Raw genomic sequence first — 14897 nt, 5'->3', positions numbered from 1 at the left:
TGAATCCCAGCAAGAGCTTCTCTTTCCTGGCCCAGTTCACTGGCACATTCACTTCTGTTTGGAGAAAATATATATGATCTCTCTGTGCTACAGCTGTTGTTTCTGGACTGCTTTTTCTCATCTCTTGAAGATTCTGCCAGGGTTTTAGCATGAGGTTTTGTGTGTGGTGTGTGTTCCTCCTTTCAGAACCCATTTTCTTCCCATTTTAAACAATCTTAATGCATTTCTTTAAAACCTTTCCACAGCCGTTATGGAAGGCATCAGGTATTTCTTTCCTGTAAAAGGGAAGTGTCCCAAGCACCTCAGTCAACTCCCATTTTCACAGGATACAAAAGATTCTGGAGGAGTTCTGACCACACAAGTTTTTTTTTTATCTATCTATCTATCTATCTATCTATCTATCTATCTATCATCTATCTATCTATTTATTTATTTTTGAAACTTTGCTCCTATAAGAGAATGTTCTTCCTTATTCCATTTCAGTCCCATTTCCTTCTAAGGGGATGGAGTTTCATTGGTTTTCCTGCACTGAGAGAGACCCATTGCAGACCCAACTGACTGATTAGGGCAGTGAAGTCTGTTTTCCAAGGACATAGGGCTCCAGACTCCTGATCTGCCCCCTCACTCTCTAGCACTTCCTGGTGTCATTGATTACATGGTTTCAGGTAAGGTTTTTCCCTCTATCTGTCTTGTATTTCCCCTCTCTGTTATCAAATGCTTAAAATGTTTGTTCACTCACAACTAGCTTTGCCATTCTCCTTTGCCACTACTATTTCTCTTGAGAGACAGACCTCTGTGTGGTTGAATTTTATTTCTGGAATATTGTTTTGCCTCCCAATTCTTTATTCTCTGTGTAGAACTAGAAATGACCTCAGGACTGTGTCATCCAACCTGTCATGTTGCTGTTTGGGAAACCAAGACTGAGGAAAGGAATGAATTTCTCAGGGTCTCACCACAAGTTTAGGAAGAGTGAGCACTGTTTTGTTTTTTTCAGGTTTAGAGAAGTTGCGAAATGCTTGGACCATCTGAAAGTGGCCCCCTAGGTTACCATGAAAGCTGTCTATCCCTGATGACATCTGGCTGTTATATTTTTTAAAATTTAAATTCAATTAGCTAGTTTATAGCACATCATTAGCTTCAGATGTAGTGTTCAATAATTTATCAATTTCACTTAACACCCAGTGCTCATCACATCACATACCCTGCTTAATGCCTCCTTAATGCTGCTAGATTTTGAATGAGAATGATGAAGTCATCTCCTGCTGACCTACCACATGTGCCTATATTTCTAACTCTTGGGAAAAACTTTCTCTTTGCTGCTCCTCCACACGTTATGTATGTATTATTCCATGTGGATAGCTTCTCCCATACCCCTTCTTTTGAAGGACAATTAGGGCCCTGCTGTTATTTGGAAAAGCATGTTCTGGTGTATTTATTCCTTTTTCTTTCCACTCCACAGTTCTGTTTCTCTTTGAGAAAGTTTCTGCAGGTTTGACTTTTTCCTTTTCTCCTAAGGACTCCTTAACAAAATTCTCAAGACCAACTCTGCAGGAGTCTCTTATACATAGCTAGGGCTCTGGCAAGGCTCATCTGAGGTATGTAGAAAGACCTTCCTGCTCTAATATCTCCCCCATTTGCCCAACTGAAACTATCAGGTAAAGTTTTGTCAGGAGAAATTTCCATCTGAATTGGTAACAAGTTCTTAGATACACGGATTGGTGCCTTTTTTCATTTGCAAAGATTAGTTTATCTGATCTATTGCTTAAAAAACCTGGCAAATCAATAAATGCATCTGAGAGGAGTCAGAGTAAACAATATCCAGGTTTCCTTTCAACTTGGAAAATTCTGATTTCCAAGACATGTACTTTTTTAAAATTTCCCACCTCATTTACATTCTTACCACATTTGTACAGAGCGTAAGTGTTGGAGTGTAGACTTCCTAATAGCTGTCACTTTGTATTGCATACTTACTATGCACCAGGCACTAAAGTAGGGGCCTTTACATGCATTGTCTTATTTTATCCTCACAGCCATTATAGATGATGCATCTAGGGCTCAGAATGGTTAAGAAACCTGCCAAGATCAGACAGCTGAGTATCCATCACCTGTTTAGACCACTACAGTTGCTTTTTAATAGTTTCTTCCCTTCTCACATCTCCACATCTCTCCACAATCCTATGAACAGTCTTAGAACTCCTCTTTCACTCAACAGTGGCAATGGCCACCATTTTTTGAGCCTTTTTTGGATGAACTATGCAAATGTCTGTATTTTTTTTTTTGAACACATGAACTCATTTAATTTTTATAACCACTCTAAAAGGCGACTATTTTCATGCTCATTTTGCATATGAGAGGAAAGCTTCAGTGAGCATTTGCCCAAAGCTATTAATTGGCTGAATTCTGGTTCTTAATTATGACTCAGTGATGTATAAAGTACCAATTAGTTATTTAACCTTCCAGGAAACTATTTTTGTGTAAGGGATATAGTATGGACTTAATTATTTTTCAAAATATATGAGCAATTGTCCCTAACCACTTCTAGAATAGCCCTTATTTTTTCCCCACAGATTTTAAGTTCTATTATTATATCAGATTGTAAATTTTCTTACACATATAGCTCTGATTCTGGACTTATTCTGTTCTGTTGCTCAATTTGCTTATTCCTTCACCAATACCATTCTTTTTATATTTTGATAACTGATGAGGCAGTTTTATTTTTACCTTAACCTGTTGGACATTATCTTTTCAAAGTTATCTCAGCTATTTGTTCAGCAAATGTTTATCTGAGCATTTCCAAGATATTATGTGTGCACGTTGGTTCTCATTTTGTCAATTTCCATGACAAATACTCTTGAACATCATTTCAACATTATACTTATGCATTCATTTAAAGTTTGTTATTCTCTCATATAGTGTAAAATTGAAGAGGCACAAAATCATGTACCTAAAACCTTTTTCTTCTATCCCAGATCCCTGCAATCTTATTTTAGAGTTCCTTCCTCTGATGCAAACAATGTTGCTAGTTACACGAGTTTCCAGGTTCACTAGTTCACTTACGTTTCATTCCAGAGATTTTTTATAGATATATAGATATATATAGACACACACATTTCTTTTTACATGTTTATATTTAAAATATAGTATTACATGATATATATCATATATATATATCATATGAAATAATAGCATAATTATATAATTATAATATGTAACATAATTTATATCATCATATAAATATAATTAAGGCATATAATTATATAATATGTTATATAACATGTTATATATTCAGTTATATTATATTTGCTCCCCTTTTTCACAGAGCAATAAAATTTGGAGAGAATTCTATATCAACACATAAAAAGCAACTTCATTCTGTTTCGTATTTGCATATTATTCCAAGGTTTATTCAACCTTTCCTCTGTTGATAGATATTTAGGTCATTTGCAATTTTTCTACTACAACAAATCTGTACTAAACCACTTCACTATGTGTCATTTCACATATGTGCAAGTATTTTTGTACAATGAGTTTCTGTAAGTAGAACTGCTTACTCTAAAGGTATTTTTATTCTTTAAAAGCTCCATCTTTGGAATGCCCTTTTTTCTATAGAATTTCATTCTTGTTTCATGTTTATAATATCTTTCCTTATCTCATTCAACATTGAGTAGAAGAATTTTTAAAACTTTTTTGTTCTCTGAAGAGTCTCTTTTTTCATCTATTTTGCTTTGCTGAATATCTTTCCCTTTGAAGATGGAAACTTTTTCAGATGTCTGCTAACCCTCAATTGTCTGCTAATATTAAAATATAGGGTAACAAAAATCAAATTAGGTGATCTGAGTATGAATGACCAGGCTTTCATTTTATTATTATTTTTTAAACTTCCAAAGTCAGTATCTTTAAATGTTTCCTGGGCCACTCAAATTCTTGGATTAAGAAAGAGAGTCATTTATTTTCCAGTCTGAAGGGAACACATCTGGGTCCCAGGACATGCATTAGGACAAATTAGCAATTTGTGTTTGCCTTCTGTTCAAAAGGGTCCTTTGAGGTCTATGCTCGCAAGTATTATTATTTTTTTCCATTGGCCCTGTTCAATTTCTACTGACTTGTGTGTCAGTTTCAATGTTATCTTGTGGGTTTAACATCCAGCTACCCCATTTTTGTCTGATATGGACTTTGTTTCTGGTCACAATCTTGTTAGCACTCTTGGATGACTTCTGAGAGAATGACTCTGCTTTGCCATTTCCAAACTGAAGTGTCTTATTGAGATTTTAGTTGGGATCACATGGATTTTTTGGATTAGTTTTGGGGAGAGTTTGCATCCTTATAGTGTTGAGCCTATCTATCCAAGAATATGCTTAGCTTTCTTTGGGCCCTCTTTTAGGTCTGCTAGTAATGTTTTATAATTTTTGACATAGGGGTTCTTTCCTAGGCACTTTGGAGTTTTTGTTGCAATTGTGAATATTATTTCTACTACTTTAATTAATTGGTTAGTAGTATTATGTGAGAATTGCTTATTTTTGAATGTTGATCCTATATATTTTGAATGTTGATCCTTGTTTTAAAAATTATGTTCCCATATTCTTTATAGAATATGTAAAATACAAAGAAACTGGGGGTGGGGAGAATCTTTAATCCCACTACTAGAGGAAACCACACTAATAATATCTTTGTACATTTTCTCCCAGAATTCCTAGTCTTAAGAAATTCTATAAAATGCTGAGTTTATATAACATATTTTTTGTTCAGAATCTATTAAAACTATTATAAATATCAAATTGAGTACATATTATTTTATCATGTAATTGGACCATAATTTGCTTAGCTTTTCCTTTGTCTTTGTCTTTGAGTTGCCCTTAGTTTCTCACTTACAAAGTTTCTTAGGAAATACTTTAAACTTTCATAGCTCAAAAGAAAGAAAATTAGTAAGCTTCTCTCTGTCTCAGTTTCCCCACTTATGAAATTGGGGTAATGATGAATGTTCCAGGGAAGTTATGAGGATTATATCTGAGGATGTGGCAGAGTGTTTATCAAAATGCCTGGCACATAAAAATTGCTCAAATTTCTAATTTACTAGGCATTACTTATGTTATCCCCTTTAATCTTTACTATTACCCTACGAGATGATATTGTTATCTTATGTTAAGATAAGGAAACTGAAGTTCAAAATATTTGAATAGGTGCCCAGTTTACACAATTGGCTCATGTCTTTGCTGCTTTAGTAGTTTTCCCTGAAAAAACAAATTCTTGAGGGAGGCCGACCTAAAGATTTGTAGGACTAGTGAACAACCAAATTCCTAACAGAGGCAGAAACAGTGCCCACTTCAGCAGTAAATACTTCAATATTTGCTCCTCAGCTCTGTGAAGAAAGTCCTAGGAATTAAAACATCATCAACAACAGCTCGCATCTTCGTTAGAAATTCTTTTTCTTAAAGAGAAACTTAAAGAGTTTATTCTAAACCAAATAGCATTTAAAGAGTACAACACATTGGACAAAATTTTGATGTCCTCAGTATTGTGGCACTAAACATACATCTCCTGTTTTCAGATCCCAACCCTTAGTCGGGCACACTCCTTTGCAGGAAAAATGGCCTTCATGGGAAACCAGACTCTCATCTCCCACTTCATCCTCCTGGGCCTTTTCACCCACTCCCCATTGCACCTCTTCCTCTTTTCTGTCATCATGGTCATGTTCTTGGTGGCCCTCTCTGGCAATGGACTCATGATCCTCCTCATCACCATCGACTCCCGTCTGCACAGCCCCATGTACTTCTTCCTCAGCTGGCTGTCACTCATGGACCTCATGCTCATTTCCACCATCGTGCCGCAGATGGCCACTGACTTCCTCCTGGGCCATGGCTCCATCTCCTTCACAGGCTGTGGACTCCAGATCCTCTTCTTCCTCACCCTCCTGGGAGATGAATGCTTCCTGCTGGCCTTCATGGCCTATGACCGCTATGTGGCCATCAGCAACCCACTGAGGTACTCAGTGATCATGAGCCGCCGTGTTTGCTGGCTCATGGTGGCAGGGTCCTGGCTCTTTGGCCTGGTGGATTGACTGATTCAGGCCATCTTCACTCTGACTTTCCCCTACTGTGGCTCCCAGGAGATAGATCACTTCTTCTGTGATGTCCCTGCCATACTGAAGTTGGCCTGTGCTGACACCTCCTTCTATGAGACCATGATATATGTCTGTTGCATCCTAATGCTGCTCTTGCCCTTTGCTGTTATCTCTGCTTCCTACTTGCGGATCCTGGTAGCTGTGCTCCATATGCGTTCTGCTGAAGGTCGGCAGAAGGCCTTTGCCACCTGCTCTTCTCACATGGCAGTGGTTTCTCTCTTCTATGGGGCTGCCATGATCACCTACATGCGGCCTCAGGCCTACCACTCCTCCAAGCAGGACAAGGTGGTCTTAGCCTTCTATACAATGATCACCCCTATGGTTAATCCACTCATCTATAGCCTGAGGAACAAGGAAGTTTCTGGGGCTCTCAAGAAACTCCTGGGGAGGTGTCCCTGTGGTGCAGGAGGAGGGCTAGGTTGACACTGGCACCTGTGGATGTAAGCTCTGGGTCATGGCTACCTGGATTAGACTTTTAAATTTTAGCAATTGCTTTGAGTGTGTAGTGGTATCTCACTGTGGTTTAAATTGCATTCTCCCAAAGCTGTTTTCTAGTACGGTTGTGCACATTTTTTAAAAAGATATTTGTTTTATTTATTTATTAAATTTAGAGCACAAGTTTGGGGAGGGGCAGAGGGGAAGGGAGAGAGAGAATCCAAGTAGACTTTGCTAAGCACAGACCCCCACATAGGCTCAATCTCACAACCCTGAGATTATGACCTGAGTTGAAATCAAGAGTTGGACACTTAACTGACTAAGCCTCAGGTGCCTCTATTTGTATATATATATATATTTTTTTAAATTTATTTTTTATTTATTTTCAGCATAACAGTATTCATTGTTTTTGTACCACACCCAGTGCTCCATGGAATCTGTGCCCTCTCTAATACCCACCACCTGGTTCCCCCAACCTCCCACCCCCCACCACTTAAAACCCCTCAGATTGTTTTTCAGAGTCCATAGTCTCTCATAGTTCACCTCCCCTTCCAATTTCCCCCAATTCCCTTCTCCTAACTCCCCATAACCTAACCAAAGAGGTAAAGGATCTGTACTCGAGGAACTACAGAACACTCATGAAAGAAATTGAAGAAGACACAAAAAGATGGTAGAGCATTCCATGCTCTTGGATCAGAAGAATAAACATTGTTAAAATGTCTATACTGCCTAGAGCAATATATACTTTTAATGCCATTCCAATCAAAATTCCACTGGTATTCTTCAAAGAGCTGGACCAAATAATCCAAAAATTTGTATGGAATCAGAAGAGACCCCGAATCACTAAGGAAATGTTGAAAAACAGAAATACAACTGGGGGCATCACGTTACCTGATTTCAAGCTTTACTACAAAGCTGTGATCACCAAGACAGCATGGTACTGGCATAAAAACAGACACATGGAACAGTGGAACAGAGTAGAGAGCCCAGATATGGACCCTCAACTCTATGGTCAATTAATCTTCAACAAAACAGGAAAAAATATCCAGTGGAAAAAAGACAGTCTCTTCAATAAATGGTGCTGGGAAAACTGGGCAGCTATATGTAGAAGAATGAAACTCGACCATTCTCTTACACCGTACACAAAGATAAACTCAAAATGGATAAAAGACCTCAACGTGAGACAGGAATCCATCAGAATCCTAGAGGAGAACATAGGCAGTAATCTCTTTGATATCAGCCACAGCAATTTCTTTCAAGATATGTCTCCAAAAGCCAAAATAAACTTCTGGGACTTCATCAAAATCAAAAGCTTCTGCACAGCAAAGAAAACAGTCAAGAAAACAAAGAGGAAACCCACGGAATGGGAGAAAATATTTGCAAATGACAGTACAGACAAAGGTTGATATCCAGGATCTATAATGAACTCCTCAAACTCAACACCCACAAAACAGACAATCATATCAAAAGATGGGCAGAAGATATGAACAGACACTTCTCCAATGAAGACATACAAATGGCTATCAGACACATGAAAAAATGTTCATCGGCACTAGCCATCAGGGAGATTTAAATTAAAACCACATTGAGATATCACCTTACACCAGTTAGAATGGCCAAAATTAGCAAGACAGGAAACAATGTGTGTTGGAGGGGATGTGGAGAAAGGGGAACCCTCTTACACTGTTGGTGGGAATGCAAGTTGGTGCAGCCTCTTTGGAGAACAGTGTGGAGATTCCTCAAGAAATTAAAAATAGAACTTCCCTATGACCCTGCAATTGCACTCCTGGGTATTTACCCCAAAGATACAGATGTAGTGAAAAGAAGGGCCATCTGTACCCCCAATGTTTATAGCAGCAATGGCCACGGTTGCCAAACTGTGGAAAGAACCAAGATGCCCTTCAACAGACGAATGGATAAGGAAGATGTGGTCCATATACACTATGGAGTATTATGCCTCCATCAGAAAGGATGAATACCCAACTTTTGTAGCAACATGGATAGGACTGGGAGAGATTATGCTGAGTGAAATAAGTCAAGAAGAGAGAGTCAATTATTTGTATATTTTTAAAATCAAACTGTAACAGGTGATTTTATTTTTTATTTGCATATTTTTACATACCTGTCAGCCATGCTATTGTCCTCTTTCATTTTTTAGCTTTATTGAAATATAATTGACCTACAATAAACTGATTATGTTTAAAGTATATAATTTGACACATTTTTACCTAAGTATATACACATGAAATTTTCAATATAATGAAATACGATTAATCTAATGAACATATCCTTAACCTCTTAAAATTTCCTCATATCCTTTGTAGTGCTTCCTGCCCTCCTGTGATTATCCCTTCAATGTCAATAAGAACTAGTAATGTGCTTTCTGTCACTAAAAATTCACTTACGCTTTGTAAAACTTTATATAAACATAATCATACCAGAAGAACTTTTCTTTTCTTTTCTTTTTGGAAGGGGGGCCATCTGGCTTCTTTCATGAATATTGACATCTGGTTGTTTGGCATTCCTTTTTGTTGCTGTGTAGCATACCATTATATGGAAATACCACAATTTATTTATCTAGTGGACATTTGGGTTGCTTCCAGTTTTTTGGCTATTTAAAATAAAGTTTCATTTACTTCAACGCTTATGTGAAGTGAAATAAGTCAACCAGAGAAACACAATTATCATATGGTTTCACTTATATGTGGAATATAAGGAATAGTGCAGAGAGTCATAGGGAAGGAACAGAAAGCTTAATGGGAAGAAATAAGAGAGGGAGACAAACCATGAGAAACTCTGGACTCTGGGAAACAAACTGAGGGTTACAGAAGGGAGGAGGCATGGGGGATGGAGTGACTGGGTGATGGGCATTACGGAGGGCATGTGTTGTGATGAGCACTGGGTGTTATAGGCAAGTAATGAACTTAATGTCATTGAACATTATATCAAAAACTAAAGATGTAGTATATGTTGGCTAACTGAACATAATAAAAAATAAAGTTTCTATGAACATTTGTATAAAGTCTTGAACATATATTTTCAGTTCTCATAGATAAATTTCTAGGAGTGAAATGGATGGATCATATGGTATGTGTATGTTTAACTTATTAAGAAATGCCAAACAGTTTTCCAAGTAGTTACCTCGTATTACATTTCAATCAGCAATGAGCAAGCTTTACAGCTCATTCATATTATGTCCAGTGCTTGGAATGGCCAGGCTTCCCAATACAACCATTCTAACAGGTGTGTATTTTCTTGATTTTATTTTGCATTTATTTATTTTTATTTTTTATGTTATTTAGTCACCATACAGTACATCATTAGTTTTTGATGTAGTGTTCCAGGATTCATTGTTTACATATACACCCAGTGCTCCATGCAATACATGCCCTCCTTAATACCCACCAGTGGGCCAAACCATCCCTCCACCCCCTTCTTGAATTTTTTTTTTTAACTCAAATTCAATTAGCTTACATATAGTGCATCAGTTTGAGATGTAGTGTTCAATAATCCGTCACTTGCAAATAACAGCCAGTGCTCATCACATCATGTGCCTTCCCTTATGGCCCATCAGCTATTCCATCCCTCCACCCTCACCCCTTCTGCAACCCTCACTTTTTTCCCCATAGTGTGGTGCATAAACAATGAATCTTGGAACACCAAAAAAGTAAAACTAAATTTAAAAGAAAGAAAGAAAGAAAGAAATGGATAGCTCGGGGGGTGGCGGGGGAGGGGGAGTCATTGTTTGTCTCCCTCTCTGATTTCTTCCCATTCAGCTTTCCCTCTCTCCCTCTATGATCCTCTGCACTGTTTCTTATATTCCACATATGAGTGAAACCTATGATAATTGTCTTTCTCCAACTGAGTTATTTCACTTAGTGTAATACCCTCCAGTTCTATCCACATCAATATGATTGGTAGGTATTCCCCTTTCTGATGGTTATATATACAATATTCCATTGTATGTATATACCGTCTTCTTTTTATTTTATTTTTTAAATTCAATTAACCAAAGTATAGTACACAGTTAGTTTTTGATATAATGCTCCATGATTTATTAGTTCAGTATAACACCCAGTGCTCATCATACCACATGCCCTGTTTAATGCCCATCACCCAGTTATCCCATTCCCCCATCCACGTCCCTTTCCACAACCCTCATTTTGTTTCCCAGAGTCAAGAGTCTCATATGGTTTGTCTCTCTCTCTCTGATATCTTCACATTCAGTCCCCTCCAACTTTTTTTGTCTTCTGCATTATTTTTTATGCTCCACATATGAATGAAACTATTTGATAATTTTGTTTCTCTGATTGACTTATTTCACTTAGCAGAATACCATCCAGTTCCATGCATGTCTATGTAAATGGCAGATATTCATCCTTTCTGATGGCTGAGTAATATTTCTTTGAATATATGAACCACATCTTCTGTATCCATCCACCTGCCAAAGGACTCTCAGCTCCTTCCACAGTTTGGCTATTGTGGACATTGCTGCTGTGAATATTGGGATACAGGTGTCCCTTAATTTCACTACATCTGTATCTTTGTGGTAAATACCCGGTATTTAGTACAATTGATGGGTTATAGGTAGCTCTATTTTTATAAGTTTGCATTTCCTAAGAACTAATATTGTTGAACATATTTTCATGTGTTGATTTTTCCATCCATATCTTTTTTAAATTTATTTTTTATTTATTTTCAGCATAACAGTATTCATTATTTTGCACCACACCCAGTGCTCCATGCAATACACGCCCTCTCTAATACCCACCACCTGGTACCCCAAGATCCCACCCCCCGCCTCTTCAAAACCCTCAGGTTGTTTTTCAGAGTCCATAGTCTCTCATGGTTTACCTCCCTTTCCAATTTCCCCCAACTCCCTTCTCCTCTCTATCTCCCCATGTCCTCCATGCTATTTGTTATGCTCCACAAATAAGTGAAACCATATGATAATTGACTCTCTCTGCTTGACTTATTTCACTCAGCATAATCTCTTCCAGTCCTGTCCATGTTGCTACAAAAGTTGGGTATTCATCCTTTCTGATGGAGGCATAATACTCCATAGTGTATATGGACCACATCTTCCTTATCCATTCGTCTGTTGAAGGGCATTTTGGTTCTTTCCACAGTTTGGCAACCATGGCCATTGCTGCTATAAACATTGGGATACAGATGGTCCTTCTTTTCAATACATCTGTATCTTTGGGGTAAATACCCAGGAGTGCAATTGCAGGATCATAGGGAAGTTCTATTTTTAATTTCTTGAGGAATCTTCACACTGTTCTCCAAAGAGGCTGCACCAACTTGCATTCCCACCAACAGTGTAAGAGGGTTCCCCTTTCTCCACATCCCCTCCAACACACATTGTTTCCTGTCTTGCTAATTTTGGCCATGCTAACTGGTGTAAGGTGATATCTCAATGTGGTTTTAATTTAAATCTCCCTGATGGCTAGTGCCGATGAACATTTTTTCATGTGTCTGATAGCCATTTGTATGTCTTCGTTGGAGAAGTGTCTGTTCATATCTTCTGCCCATCTTTTGATATGATTATCTGTTTTGTGGATGTTGAGTTTGAAGAGTTCATTATAGATCCTAGATATCAACCTTTTGTCTGTACTGTCATTTGCAAATATCTTCTCCCATTCTGTGTGTTGCCTCTTTGTTTTCTTGACTGTTTCCTTTGCTGTGCAGATTCATACCTTTTTTTTTTATATAAATTTTTATTTTTTATAAACATATATTTTTATCCCCAGGGGTACAGGTCTGTGAATCACCAGGTTTACACACTTCACAGCACTCACCAAAGCAAATACCCTCCACAATGTCCATAATCCCACCCTCTTCTCCCAAACCCCCTCCCCCCAGCAACCCTCAGTTTGTTTTGTGAGATTAAGAGTCACTTATGGTTTGTCTCCCTCCCAATCCCATCTTGTTTCATTTATTCTTCTCCTACCCACTTAAGCCTCCATGTTGCATCACCACTTCCTCATATCAGGGAGATCATATGATAGTTGTCTTTCTCTGCTTGACTTATTTCGCTAAGCATGATTCGCTCTAGTTCCATCCATGTTGTCGCAAATGGCAAGATTTCATTTCTTTTGATGGCTGCATAGTATTCCATTGTGTATATATACCACATCTTCTTGATCCATTCATCTGTTGATGGACATCTAGGTTCTTTCCATAGTTTGGCTATTGTGGACATTGCTGCTATAAACATTCGGGTGCATGTGCCCCTTTGGATCACTACATTTGTATCTTTAGGGTAAATACCCAATAGTGCAATTGCTGGGTCATAGGGCAGTTCTATTTTCAACATTCTGAGGAACCTCCATGCTGTTTTCCAGAGTGGCTGCACCAGCTTGCATTCCCACCAACAGTGTAGGAGGGTTCCCCTTTCTCCACATCCTCGCCAGCATCTGTCATTTCCTGACTTGTTGATTTTAGCCATTCTGACTGGTGTGAGGTGATATCTCATTGTGGTTTTGATTTGTATTTCCCTGATGCCGAGTGATATGGAGCACTTTTTCATGTGTCTGTTGGCCATCTGGATGTCTTCTTTACAGAAATGTCTGTTCATGTCCTCTGCCCATTTCTTGATTGGATTATTTGTTCTTTGGGTGTTGAGTTTGCTAAGTTCTTTATAGATTCTGGACACTAGTCCTTTATCTGATATGTCGTTTGCAAATATATTCTCCCATTCTGTCAGTTGTCTTTTGATTTTGTTAACTGTTTCCTTTGCTGTGCAAAAGCTTTTGATCTTGATGAAATCCCAATAGTTCATTTTTGCCCTTGCTTCCCTTGCCTTTGGCGATGTTCCTAGGAAGATGTTGCTGCGGCAGAGGTCGAATAGGTTGCTGCCTGTGTTCTCCTCAAGGATTTTGATGGATTCCTTTCGCACATTGAGGTCCTTCATCCATTTTGAGTCTATTTTTGTGTGTGGTGTAAGGAAATGGTCCAATTTCATTTTTCTACATGTGGCTGTCCAGTTTTCCCAGCACCATTTATTGAAGAGGCTGTCTTTTTTCCATTGGACATTCTTTCCTGCTTTGTCGAAGATTAGTTGGCCATAGATTTGAGGGTCTATTTCTGGGCTCTCTATTCTGTTCCATTGATCTATGTGTCTGTTTTTGTGCCAGTACCATGCTGTCTTGATGATGACAGCTTTGTAATAGAGCTTGAAGTCCGGAATTGTGATGCCACCAACGTTGGCTTTCTTTTTCAATATCCCTTTGGCTATTCGAGGTCTTTTCTGGTTCCATATAAATTTTAGCATTATTTGTTCCATTTCTTTGAAAAAGATGGATGGTACTTTGATAGGAATTGCATTAAATGTGTAGATTGCTTTAGGTAGCATAGACATTTTCACAATATTTATTCTTCCAATCCAGGAGCATGGAACATTTTTCCATTTCTTTGTGTCTTCCTCAATTTCTTTCATGAGTACTTTATAGTTTTCTGAGTATAGATTCTGTGTCTCTTTGGTTAGGTTTATTCCTAGGTATCTTATGGTTTTGGATGCAATTGTAAATGGGATTGACTCCTTAATATCTCTTTCTTCTGTCTTGCTGTTGGTGTAGAGAAATGCAACTGATTTCTGTGCATTGATTTTATATCCTGACACTTTACTGAATTTCTGTATAAGTTCTAGCAGTTTTGGAGTGGAGTCTTTTGGGTTTTCCACATATAGTATCATATCATCTGCGAAGAGTGATAATTTGACTTCTTCTTTGCCGATTTGGATGCCTTTAATTTTTTTTTTGTTGTCTGATTGCTGAGGCTAGGACCTCTAGTACTATGTTGAATAGCAGTGGTGATAATGGACATCCCTGCCGTTTTCCTGACCTTAGTGGAAAAGCTTTCAGTTTTTCTCCATTGAGAATGATATTTGCGGTGGGTTTTTCATAGATGGCTTTGATGATATTGAGGTATGTGCCCTCTATCCCTACACTTTGAAGAGTTTTGATCCGGAAGGGATGCTGTACTTTGTCAAATGCCTTTTCAGCATCTATTGAGAGTTTCCTATGGTTCTTGTTCTTTCTTTTATTGATGTGTTGTATCACATTGACTGATTGGCGGATGGTGAACCAACCTTGCAGCCCTGGAATAAATCCCACTTGGTCGTGGTGAATAATCTTTTTAATGTACTGTTGAATCCTATTGGCTAGTATTTTGTTGAGTATTTTCGCATCTGTGTTCATCAAGGATATCGGTCTATAGCTCTCTTTTTTGGTGGGATCCTTGTCTGGTTTTGGGATCAAGGTGATGCTGGCCTCATAAAATGAGTTTGGAAGTTTTCCTTCCATTTCTATTTTTTGGAACAGTTTCAGGAGAATAGGAATTA

At 38.1% G+C, this 14897-nt stretch overlaps 1 pseudogene across 1 annotated transcript; it reads left to right on the top strand.

The window, feature by feature from the left end:
• The first annotated feature begins 5584 nt into the window (after positions 1 to 5584).
• On the top strand, positions 5585 to 6541 carry LOC309861046 (olfactory receptor 2V1-like; annotated as a pseudogene). The gene has a single exon. The product of its transcript is annotated as an olfactory receptor 2V1-like (transcript).
• Positions 6542 to 14897: the final 8356 nt, after the last annotated feature.

This window comes from Mustela nivalis (assembly GCF_964662115.1).
Source record: "Mustela nivalis genome assembly, chromosome: 3".
Lineage (NCBI taxonomy): Eukaryota > Metazoa > Chordata > Mammalia > Carnivora > Mustelidae > Mustela > Mustela nivalis.
The sequence above is the reverse complement of the archived record's forward strand: the minus strand, read 5'-3'. Positions and strand labels throughout refer to the sequence as shown.